We start from the raw sequence: 13253 nt of genomic DNA, 5'->3' as shown, positions 1-13253 counted from the left end.
TAGGGAGTTGGGAAGAAATGTTGCCTTTGGTAGAGTTCACTTATAATAACAGTTTTCATGCAAGTATAGGAATGGCACCATTTGAGGCTCTGTATGGGAGGAAGTGTCAAACACCTCTGTGTTGGTTTAAAGAGGGAGAATCAATGATAGTGGGGCCAGAGATCATTTTACAGACTACCGAAAAAGTGAAACAAATTCAGGAAAGAATGAAAGCTACTCAGAGTAGGCAAAAGTCTTATGCATACAAGAGGAGGAAACCTTTGGAGTTTTCAGAGGGAGAGCATGTGTTTTTGAAAGTGACTCCTACTATAGGCGTGGGAAGGGCTATTAAAGCTAAGAAATTGAATCCTAAGTTTATTGGGTCGTATCAAATTCTTAAGAGGATTGGATCAGTGGCATATCAGATTGCATTACCTCCATTCCTGTCTAATTTGCATGATGTATTCCATGTTTCACAACTGAGAAAGTAATTCACGATTCAAGTCATGTCTTGGAATCAGAGGCAGTGCAAGTTAAGGATAATTTAACTTTTGAGAAATAGCCAGTCTCAATGGTAGATAAGAAAGTTAAACAGTTGCGTGGTAAATCTTTCAATTTGGTAAAGGTTATTTGGGATGACGTTACTAATGAAGCTACTTTGGAGTTGGAATATAGGATGAAGGATCAATACCCATATCTATTTTTGAGTGAGTGAATTTTCAAGGACGAAAATTTTGGTTGTTAGGGAGAGTTGTAATGTCATGGAAATGTCGAGCTATTTAGTATATATATATATATGTATGTATGTAAGTATATATGTGTATGTTGCTTATATGGATTTGGAGGTGTGGATTTGAAATGTACTTATCCTTGTGCATGTTGTATAATTATGTGATTTTGATTAGTTGTTTGGACATGGTAGTGATTTTGTAGTATGGAACGAGATATCGTTGTTTTGAGATGTTTATATAAGCATGTGTATCATGAATGTGGTGAATGATGCATTGTACACCATTATACTGAATTGGTAATAAGAGGGAAGAAGACTGATCACCTTCCTTCTCATCTTAGTTAAGTGAAGTATTATGGCATACAACTCATTATTCCAGGCATATGTATCTGAAGATGATGTTTGTTTGTGTGTTGATATATGTTGCATTTCATATGGTGGTGAGTTGTGAGTATTGTAATAGAAAGGAATGGGACAGATAAGAGATTGAAAGATAGGAATCTAAGATAAATCTGGTTTTTCTAAGTGAATTTGAGGTTGTTTTAGAGCTTAGGAAGTTGAAATACTGCAAGGAATAAGATATTTGAGGTGAATAGGTGCTAAGGGTGAAATTTGGAAATTTTGGAAAATGGCTATATATATAGGGACTTAGGACCGGAGGGTCTCATTTGTTAAACAGAGACAATTTCTAGAGTGAGGAAGAAGAGAGAGAGGCTCTGGTCCGGAGGGAAGCTGAGAACACATTTGGGAAGCTTATCAAGCTAGGATCAATCTTCACAACTAGAGTTTCAAGAAATTCAGCCTCTAAATCCTTGAAAAGGAGGATTAAAGTTTAAGTTGGGATTTGAGAGTTTTGTCCAACTCTTGCATTTCAGAAGTTTCTAATGCAAGGGTAGTACTTATAAGACTTAATTTGGTGTGTATGGTTTTAAAATATCACATTGATTCCATGATTTATGCATGATTAAGAATGATTGAGGGGGAAGGATTTTGGTTGGGGTTTCTTCATGATTTCCATGAATTAGTGGTTAAGACTTGATTTCATTGCTTAATATGTTGTTTTTGGATAGTATTTATGCTTTGCAATGTTTTAAACTCGTGTAATTTGAATTGGATTCATGTTGGAAAGAAATTTTTGAGGTTTTTGAGGGTTTCTGGTAGTAAATGCGGCAGGCACATTTTGGTGCCGAGCATGAAGTCATCCAAGACCACCATTTTCAAATCACGCCGGGCGCGAGGCTAGTCACGTCGGCGCTATTTGGAATGGGAATCCTTAGGTGAATCACACCAGGCGTGGGGAGAACCATGCTGGGCGCACTATCAGACGTGTGCCTTGTAGTTTTGGTTACTGATATTGCGTTGGGCGTGATCTGAGCACGCCAGGCATGGAGACTCAATGGGAGTCTTTGTATGGAATTGCGTCGGGCGTAGGATAATTGTGCCGGGCGCTGAGACCTCTGTAGGTCTCTATTTGAGTTTTATCCCGAGCGGGATATTAATGTGCCGGGCGTGCATATGTTGGTCTTTAAGTCTTCATGAAAGTTGTAGCCTTGGATGTTAGCTTTCCAATGGCATTGGAATCACCCAAAAAGGAGGTCTATAACTCAGATATGACTATTTTAGTGAACAAGGGTCAAGCTACTAGCATTGGTTATAGTTGTTACGGTTTTTAGAATTTTTAACAAAGCAGATGATGGAATTAGGACTTGATGTCTCATAAGAGTTGTAGGAAATCTTATTAGCTTTCATATGAGATAAAGATAAGCATGATAGGAGTAGTATAACTCTTAATACACTATTTTATGTGAAGATTGTCATTTCACAAAGAGTGATTTGGTTAAGTTGATAGTTGTTTTGGGTGTTTAATTATTTATATTGTTATATTGAGTAATTTGGCATGGTTGTGGAAGCGTTTGTATGTAATTATGGAATATGTTATGTGTGTTTGGTTTGGAAAGCTAATACGACTTAGAGGAGTAAGGTTATGGTATGGATTGGGAGATCTCTTGGTGAGATCAGGATATAGTCTTTGGGAAAATATGAAATTTGGGAGTCCCATGGTGAGGATTCCAATATGGAACTTTTCCAAAGATTATATAATGACCCACTTCAGATGTTAGGTGAATTCTGAAGTACTCCTCTAAGTATTCTATTTGCTACCGGTGTGGGGGAAAGGCCGAGTCATACCGATGAATGAAGAGGCCGCGATCACCAGGGTTACATGACAACGTAACCCAACAGTATATTTTCCATGAGAGGTTAGGTGTGTGACATGGGCAAGTGACTTGTTCACAAATTCAATACTTGGTTTGGATGTGTTGAGGTCAACATTTGGTTTGGATGTGTTGGCTACTTCATGGAATTATACAGTGGTGTGACTTTGGTTTGGATGTGGAATATGTATGCATTTGGTATGGATTGTATACATTGGTTATAGATTCTTCATTATTATTGATTATGTATGCATTGGTGTGGATATGTATTCATTGGATTTTGATTTGGTTTATATTGGTATGGAGATAGACACGTAATAATGTTGTCATTCCCTTGGCATGGATAAAAGTTGTTGATGAATATCTGTTTTGATGATATTTCATTCATATTGTACTATGGTTGGTTTTATACGTGCTAACCCTTATATTTTCGTGATGTGGACTGTGATGATCTCACTATGTTGGGGAGCAGATCAGGTGTGAGGCTTTGGGATGGCAAGGAGTCTTTTGGTAGCTGCTTTGAGAAGTGGCTAGACTTAGAGCTCGACCAGTACCTAGGGTGTCTTATTTTGATGTCTTCATGATATTGTATATTCATTATCTTTTTGGATGACTGTATAATTTTACGGATGATGACTCTTTTATAAAATTTTATTTATATTATGGAAATAATTTATACGTTATTGTATATTTGCACTCTAGTGTAGCTGGCCTTTGCTCTATTTTCTTTATTATATATTATTCTATTTTAGTTTTCATATTGGTTGTTGATGTGACGACCTAAGGTGGGTCGTTACTGATGAAGCCTAGGAGGAGTTTCTTCCTAAAAAAAGGGTCAAAACCCTAATCAAGCTCAAAACGTTTGTTCCCACCATTGGAACGGTCATTCCTGTCAAAACCCAAAAATTTCCGATCTTGCGACCTATGGTTTATACATCCTTTTAAAAGTCTCAATGATTAAGGAATGCCCGGACACTAGACTAATCCTTAATTAATGGTTTTGAAAATAGGTTCATGGAGTCGCTACCAATGTTTTACTCAAAACATTGGAAAAAGAAAAGATTTTTAAAGGTCCAATAATGGCCTTGATAACCAGAATTAGGTTCGGGGGTCGGTTACGTATAGGGAAGGTATTAAGCACCCCTACAACGCCCTTAATCGGTACATTATGACGAGGTTAACATTATAAACAATAATAATATAAATATTAAATCCCCTTTTATTGGTGACTATTTACATGCCTGAAATTTAAATTAAACAATTAACTCTAAAATATCTACATGATTGCTTTTATTATAACAATATTTATCAAAAATAAGAAATAAAAGAGAGAGAAGAAGATTAATTGAAATACCTCATAGCAAGCTTTGTTAAATCTTCCAATATGGAAATTCTAGGTGCTTTGTGGCAACCTTTCACACTACACAAATGCCTCACAAAACTCAAGAAATACAATAGGAGAGAGAGAGAAAAAAAAGAGAGAAATTTCGAGCTCTAAGGAGTGCTGGACGAAATTTTTGGGATCCTGAGAAATGTGGCCGAGATTTCAATTTATAGGCATCAGATGTGGGTCAGAACGGCCCGTTCTGGATTCAAAACGGCCCGTTTTGAATCCAAACGTTATGTATCATTTTTTTACCCTAGAATGGCCCGTTCTGAAATCAGAACGGCCCGTTCCGGGGAACTAGAACGACTCGTTCTGAAATGAGAACAGCCGTTCTGGGGTACAAATTTTAGGCCCTTTCATTGGTTTGTAACGACCCGTTCTGGTCTAGAACGGCCTGTTCCAACCTACATTTTTTAGGCCTTTTAGAAACCTCAGAACGGCCCGTTCCAATTCGAGAATGGCCCGTTCCGAACTTGAGAACGGCCCGTTTTGATTTTGGAACGGCCCGTTCCGGGCCACTAAAAAAAGTTAATTTGAGTTTTTGGGCCCTCTGATGCCTATCTTGTTTGTATGCCCCCCGGACGAAATTGGGTGTCTACAATTCCCAATAGAACTCTTTAGTGTAAAATGGCTACCCAGAATGGTCGTTCCTAAAACCCTAATCTTGTGTTGTTTTGAGGTGCGGAATGGTCGTTCCCCTTCCTGGGATGCCTATAAAAGTATGCCCAAAGCTCATTCTCCCACACACACCTGACATATTGAATTCTTCTCCTCTCTCTAAAATTTCTGAGTGATAGTGAGATCTTTGTAGAATGAAAGGCTACCAAAAAAGTGCTCCTGTACGAATTTGTGAAGAGATTTATAAAATCTTCCTTTGGAGTTTCTAAACTCTTTCTCTTCTTCTTTCCCTCTCTTTATTTGCTTTATTTATAGCTCTACTTGCATGCAATAGATTGGGCACCATGTAGATAATATAGTAATATGCATGTTGTAAAATAGGGATGATGTAATTCATTGTACATTTAATAAAATAAAAGGGGTAGAAATCTAATTACATCATTATTACGCTAAATTTGTCATAAGGTATTGAGCTAGGGCGTCGTGGGGTGCTTAACACCTTCCCCACACGTAATCGATCCCCAAACCCAACTTTGACTGTGAAGGTCAAAATTGACATTTTCAAAAACCTTTATTTTTCCAATGTTTTGTGTAAAATATCGGTGGTAACTCCTTCAAACTCTTTTCAAAACCATCAAATGGAGGATTAGTCCGATTTTCAAGCGTGCCAAAGTTGATGAGATTTTTAAACCGAAGGTAAACCATCTATGGGTAAGATTGGAATTTTTCAGATTCCGACTAGCCTATCATAAGATAAAGAACTAATCAAGAAAAATTAACATAATAAATATATATTAGTTCACAACATATCTTTTAATTTGTGCTCAATTCTCAACAAAGATATTAAGAATTTATTACATCACATAATATTCTTTATAGTCCAAGACTAGCCAATACACATTGTAATTCTAAAAAACAACATTCAAAAGGATAATATTTTACGATCGAGGAAGAAATTGACTTATAGACATTTCATTAACAGATAATGAAGCGGAAGCATGGAGAAATTCTTTGGAATTTTCTTCTTCTACAAATGCATTTGGATCACTTCTACGATGTAAGAAAAATGCAGGTTCTTGTGGACTTGGCAATTCAATTAAATAACTACTAAGATATGAAGCAATTGCTACCATAGTTGGTCTATCATTGGGATTTTGCTGAACACATAATAAGCCAATTTGAATCCATTTAATAACTTCAATTTCAGAATAATTTTCTTTAATTCTTGGATCTAATATACTTAACGGTGTTTGATCACTCCACTGCCTCCAAACCTGTAACAATTTGTCAAAATCATATATAAGTTACTACATGTTAATTGAATTAATTTGAGTGATAATTTAAAATGTTACATATCAACAATAATGTATAGGAATCAAATATTTAGAAGATTATTATACTCACATAACTCAAGAGGCCATCAACAACATGATGAAGGTCATAAGAACCTAAATTTTTTTTCCCGGTAATAATCTCTAAAACCATCACTCCAAAACTAAAAACATCTGATTTTTCTGAAAATTGTCCAAGCATTACATACTCTGGAGACATATAACCACTACAAATAAAGTAAAAAATATTAATTTAAGGAAAACAAACCATGTGAGGAAGTAAGAAATAAAAGTATAACGAAGTATATTGTTTCAAACTTACAATGTTCCAACAATTCTATTTGTACTCCCTTGGTCTTGGTTTATTTCAACAATTCTTGCCAGACCAAAATCTGAAATTTTTGGAATCATATTTTCATCTAATAAAACATTACTTGGTTTAAGATCACGATGTATGACTTTGAGTCGGGAATGTTCATGTAAATATAGAATTCCTCGAGCAATCCCTCCTATAATATTGTAACGTTCATACTAGCTTAACAACTTTGGTTGCTAAGGATCTACATGGTTATTGAGAAATGTAAGTATGAAACATGTTTTGTAATCTATAAGTTACATTAAATCAATTTTTTTGGAAATACACAATTCAAACATTAACTAATTAAGGAGTTTAAGAGTGACAAGTGTCAAACCAAATAAAAAATAGTCAAGGCTCTTGTTCGGCACATATTCGTAAATAAGTATTTTATCCCTTTCTTCAAGACAAAAGCCGATGAATGCAACAAGATTTCGATGTTGAAGCTTAACTATCAATAAAACTTCATTCTTGAACTCATTTGCTCCTTGTTTAGAACTTGTTGAAAGTCTCTTTATTGCTACTTGTCGTCCATCAAGAAGAATGCCCTAAAAACAAAATAATTTATATGAAAAATAAAAACACAAAAGTAACTATATATGATCCACGTTATCTCACCTTGTAAACTACTCCAAATCCGCCTTTCCAATCCTATTCTCGTTTGAAAAGTTGTTAGTTGCTTTTTTAATTACCGCAAAATCGAATTGCAATGGCTCTAAAGTAACACTCTCAGGACCAACTGAATCAAATATATACAATTGAAATTGCAAAATTAATTAAGTTGTTAATGATCTATTCAAACTTTAAAAGACACCTGTTTAACATGATTTTCTTTAATAACACATACAATTTTCTTTAAGAATAGTCTTAACGCTCTTTTTCGCTTTTCGCTTTACTAAATAATAGCCTAGAAAGAAAAGTGTCACCGAGACAATCGTGGGTACAATAATCACGAACATTCTTCGCAATTGGCCTTTTCTTTTTTCTGCAAATCAATCAACATATGCAACACTGTAGCTTTCATAGAATAATAAATACACAATATTAATCATGATAAGTCATAATATGTTGGTAATAACATAAGAAGTGACTGACTTCCACCAAATAATGACTCGTTCTGGTCCATGTTACAATATAGGCACCGGACACTTTGACCGAGCTAAGAGTTTTGCTAAATAATTAAACTAAATCAAGTCACTTAAACATTGAAAACTTTAAGGTAGAATAAGGGATACTCTATTGTGGTGTTTATATATATATTTTGAACTTTTTATCTTTTAATTATTTTATTTTATTATTATTATTTTTTATTTTTAACTAATTTGTTTACCTATTCAAATATTTTGAAGTTAACTGCAAATTTTTTAATTTCATTTATTTTTATTTTATTTCTTTTATGGTGAGGCATGGGTGTCTATTTTCACTAATAATATATAATAAGGAAAAAACTTCTATTTGACATTATGAGAACACATTGATGATGTTATATTTGATAGTAAAAAAAATATCATATTAGAAACACATTAATACCAAAGAAATATGAGAACTTTGGCCTTGATATTAGTATAGACAATGTTGCACAATTTATACGGTGAAGATAAAATAAAATAAAAAAGGCACCAGAAGGAGTTGATACATCTTCAAAGGACTAGAAAAATGAATCATGTGCTAAAGTACTCCCTATCCTTGCTTCCTCTAGAAGAAGGAAGAGAATATTGACAAAATGATTGCTATGATTGGTTTTCCATGTGTGTTAAAGTATTCCCTATCCTTGCTTCCTCACAACCCATGTTCTCACCCTCTGCACAACACACCCACCTTCTCCTCCCCGGACTCCACTCCCATATCCCAACCCCCCTCGGCTTCTTCCCCACTCCAAACCCATCACCCATAAAACTAAACCCGAATCTTCAAATTGTTTTTCTAGTAGTGACAGAGATATGTTATGGTTGTATTGCCTAGTGTAGACTAACATACCAACACCGTTAAACATGCCACACAAGTATGTTTGATGTTATAAGTTGACAAGGAATGACGAAGGGATGATGATTAATGGGAGAAATGATCCTCAATTTTATGAATTGTTGTTGAATTCTAATAATTTAATAAACTGAATAAACAATTTTAAGAAATAAAATATAATTCACTTTAATTTCAAAGCATTGAAATACACTTATAAAAAAAAAAAGAAAAAACTACCTGGTCGACTTTACCTTTAAAGGCCGGTGGAGAAGGATTACCTGGTGATGGCGATTGAGCTACATCACCTACCCTGTAAAATTGGAAAAATTCAAACCTGATATTGCAACACGGATATAGAACTCTTCCCTCTGCGCTTCCCAAGCGAGTCCATGGGATTTGTCTACGTATATCTTGCAGACAGCTTGCGCAATCATCGCTAGACAAATCCTGCGTACATTGAGTGATGGAAATCTAATCCCCAATGATCCCTTTGGAAGATGTAAGACCAAGAAGGGTGAAGGATGATCCAAGGATGCTCACACTTGAAGACCATTGGGCCTTTAACTAGGTCCATGGTTAGGAGGCTAGAGGAGGCTTCTATAGAGGAGGTGCTTCTTAGACCTATGCTCAATATGAGTATTGAGTATGATTCCTCTTTTTAGTCTCATAGTCTCTATTGTAAATATATTGTATAGTTTGATTTCTTGTACCTTGTATATAGTAGATACTTGTATAGGTGTATTTTTGCCTTTGTATTTGTGAGGCACTTTATTTCCTTTCTAGTAGCTATTGTATATTGTTTCTAGGGTAGGTTACTTGGGCACTTTGACTCCATTTAACCTAACCTAGAAATACACTCTTTCTTAGTTTTCTAGTAGTAGGAATAGGAGTGGCATTAGCAAACTAGAGAGTGTCTCTAGTAAGCTAGAGAGTGTTCCTAGCAATTTAGCCAAAAGGTGGTCCTAGGCTAAAATTTACATATTGGACTCATTTTACTCCTAATTTTTCATAGATTTGATTTAGCTAGGTTCCATTCACATTGGATGAACCTAACTAAACCAAATTAACAATTTTAAAACGTGATTGGAGTGAAATAATTCCAAAGAGCCGCCCACCTAGATGTGTTCACACTTGTGTTCACACTTGTGTTCACACTTGGCCAAATAGCTTGGTGCTTCTCAAGCTTGGAAGCTTGAAGCACAAGCTTCTCCTTAGCAAGCTTACCAAGCAAGTTAAGAGAGAAGCTTGCTCTCCAAGCCTCTAGACCATGAGTAGTTAGCTAGAACTTACCATGGTTCCTAGTGAACCATGGTTAAGACTAGCTTACTCTCCAAGCTTCCTACTCCTATAATTTCGTTTTTCCTTCTTTGTAAAACACTTTTGATGAATTAGAGATTGTATTTTCTGAGTTGAGTTCAGATTTCTCTCTTCCAAAAGTCCCTAAACCTCTTTGAGTGCATCCAATTCTCTTATCCCTTTCATAGAAGAGTGTGGTGAGAATTGAATGGGCTTATCTCTTCTTCAAGGAGTGGCGCCTCTTGGGAGTGTTTCTCCACCAACCGTGGTGGTCTTAAGGCCTCCTCCTCCATAGGAGACCTTAACCAAGCATAGGAAGAATCAAGGAGTTCAAGATCTAGGGAGGAGCTTGAAGGAAACTCAACATCAATCCGGGTCTCCAACAAGTTTCCATCATTGAGCAAGAGCATAAAGGGTATGGAGATCATTCAACTTTGATGATTTAATCGCATATTTTTCGTTACTATCCCGTATCTCCTGCATCAGATTATCTACCATAGTTGATAATGTGAAACTGAGGAACTCTTGATTCGGGACGAGGCTGGAGGAGGTAGCAATAATACTCAACATTTGAAAAGTTGGACTTGTTTGGAGTTGGGAGAAGAAGTAGCGATAGGAATAGCGAAGCATGCAATGGTTGTACCAAATTATAGCCTCTTGAAACGAATTACACTCCAGCGATATTTTTTGGGTTGCATTGAGGACGCATTGTTCACAGAGGCGAGAGGAAAGGTCACCGCGGCACATGAAGAGACCAAACACAGTGTTCTCCACACCTATCTTATAAAATTTATTGCCATGGGTAGCATTGGAAGACAAGTAAAAGAGGAGGGTCTTGAGATGCTTTTTGTAAGCGCTGTCAGAAGTTGTGTTAGTTGTGCAATTGTGGTATAGATAAGTTGGATCTTCATCTGAAAATCCTGAATCTGCGGGAACCCGTGCTGGTGTGGAAAGATAGAAGGGGTACACTCCATACCTGACATTACAGCTGGGATATAGAACCCTCCCTCCTTGCTTCCCTTGACAGCACCATGGAAGGTCCCCTATCGCTCCACTCAAACATCCTCTGCAATCTTGGAGTGACAGGTCTGGAGTGCACTGAGCTTGACAATAAAGGCTCTGAAGTTCAGTTATGTTTGTTTGCTTTGTGGCATACTTATTCCCCTCACGATTACCACGAGCTGCTTCATCTGCAGTTGTGTTTATGGTGTCAAACAACAAACGCATGAAGCTTTCTTGGTTTGAGACATTGGTAATGTCCAACACGCCAACTCTAGGCCTCGTGTCGGCGGTGGAGAAGAACGAGCGGTTGGAATAACGAAGAGTGCACTCGTCGTACCAAATGACAGCTTGTTTGGATAAGGAGCACTCTGTGGATAGTCGATGGGTTGCATTTTGGACGCACTGTTGACAAAGCTGAGGAGAGACATCACCTCTACACATGAACAGTCCAAAGACCGAGTCCGAGGGGTTTTCTCCACGGACTGTGGTGTTGTTGAATCCGGTGTTGCTGAGGGAGTTAGATGATAAGGAAGATAGGAGGGTTTTGAGGTTGGATTGGAAGGCGCTGCCATCGGTACTGTTGCCCCCGGAGCAATTATGGTATATATAGACAGGGGTGGAGTCATACTGTGCCTGAGTAGTTGTAAAACTGAGGAACCTAACAAGGATAAAGAGGAACATAATCTTAAAGGAAGCCATAGATCATGGATCATGGATCATGGATCATGGATCATGGATCATGGATCATGGATGTGTTACTGCATCTGCTACTGTTACGTTACGGACTTATGGTTTCCAAACAATTCTTCGTTTCCTTCATAAAATAGTAAGCGAGTAGTGGAAAGACTTTTGATGATGACGGAACTTGGTCTTCGGTTTGCGTGTGATAAGACAAGTCAAGTCAATGGAAAATAAACACTAAGGTTGAAAAAAAATGAATGGGTATGGAAAAGTTTGGTTGATCGATGCTGATGTTTCATGTTAATGAAATGGATTTGGAATTTGGAGCATGGATGCTTCCTTGAAATTACCTAAGCTAACAGGTTGTCCACGGAAGAATTAACACCAGACATTTTATTTTTCTACAATTGTAGTCAATGGGGAAACATCTCTACCCTCCTGGATATGACCGACTACAATGTTCAACACTGAAAACATTATTAATTAATCTAAAAATTCCAAATGTTTATAGCAATTTATCAGCTCTCAATCGAAATATAGGATATTACTTGGTAAATGACTAGTTAAATTATGAAAGTCATGTTTTACCAAAAAAAAAAAAAACCTTTTGATTCATGTCTCTTAAAAAATATATTATACATTAATATGAATATAATCTTTTTAAGGATTATAATTTAAAAGCTATATTTTGTATTCTTAAAAATTCATCTAAAAAGTTTATCTCTAAAAAATATATAAATATAATTACTTTTTTAAGGTTTATTTTTTTTAAAAAAAAATATATTTATTTTAAGTTTAATAATATGTTGGATCCACTCTTGTCCTCATTAAACTCATTGTCATTGATGAGAAAATTAAATGATAAGGTTCCACCTGTAGGATACTAACCCAGAAAATCAAACTGATACTCTTTTTCCTAATTATTTATCAACCCACTACTTTACTATTCTATTAAACAGTTTCCAATTAAATAAACGGCAATATCAAACTCTTCATTTCCATATCAGTCAATGCACCAATTAAATAATTTTCAGAAAATTGCATTTCACCATATCACAACATTTCAATAAATTGCCAAAACAGTGACAGAGACATATGAAATGAAAGTAAAAGCAGATAATGCGGCGTGAAATAGAGACAAATAACATTGAATAAAAGTATAAAACCTAGTCACATAATTCGCGTTATAGAAGAGATCCGCGAATTGGTACAATTTTCAGAGAATATTTTTTATTTTCATTTTTTCTAATTTTCAGAATATTTTTATTTTTAAACTATAAGATTTAAAAAATGTTTGATTTAATTATTTTAAATAAAAATTCATAAAATATTTTTGGCATAAAATTTCCCATCTATTTGAATAATAAATTTATAACATATCAACAATAATATTAAAATTATTGAACTATTTATCTACAACAAATCTCTCTTCCCCTCCCCCTCCCCCTCCCCCCCCTCTCTCTATCTCTATCTATCTATCTATCTATCTATCTATATATATATATATATATATATATATATATATATATATATATATATATATATATATATATATATATATATAAACAAATAGTAATTTGATATCAAAATTAAAAAATATATTTTTCTTCAAAAATTAAAAATTATCACTATGCACAAATTTTACATATTAATATAACTTTTAACCTCATCCTTTTTCTTCATATTTATTTCAATATTT

At 35.4% G+C, this 13253-nt stretch overlaps 1 pseudogene across 1 annotated transcript; it reads right to left on the bottom strand.

Moving 5' to 3' along the window:
- Window positions 1-5737: 5737 nt before the first annotated feature.
- LOC109807617 (cysteine-rich receptor-like protein kinase 19) lies at window positions 5738-11932 on the bottom strand (annotated as a pseudogene). Its single transcript, XR_014433083.1, has 8 exons — window positions 10256-11932; window positions 8827-9046; window positions 7461-7598; window positions 7232-7352; window positions 6951-7161; window positions 6581-6818; window positions 6332-6485; window positions 5738-6201 (listed from the first exon to the last, which is right to left on the bottom strand). The product of XR_014433083.1 is annotated as a cysteine-rich receptor-like protein kinase 19 (transcript).
- Window positions 11933-13253: the final 1321 nt, after the last annotated feature.

Source organism: Cajanus cajan, chromosome 4 (genome assembly GCF_000230855.2).
Source record: "Cajanus cajan strain Asha chromosome 4, NIPB_CcT2T_4, whole genome shotgun sequence".
In the NCBI taxonomy this organism is placed as follows: Eukaryota; Viridiplantae; Streptophyta; class Magnoliopsida; order Fabales; family Fabaceae; genus Cajanus; species Cajanus cajan.
The sequence above is the reverse complement of the archived record's forward strand: the minus strand, read 5'-3'. Positions and strand labels throughout refer to the sequence as shown.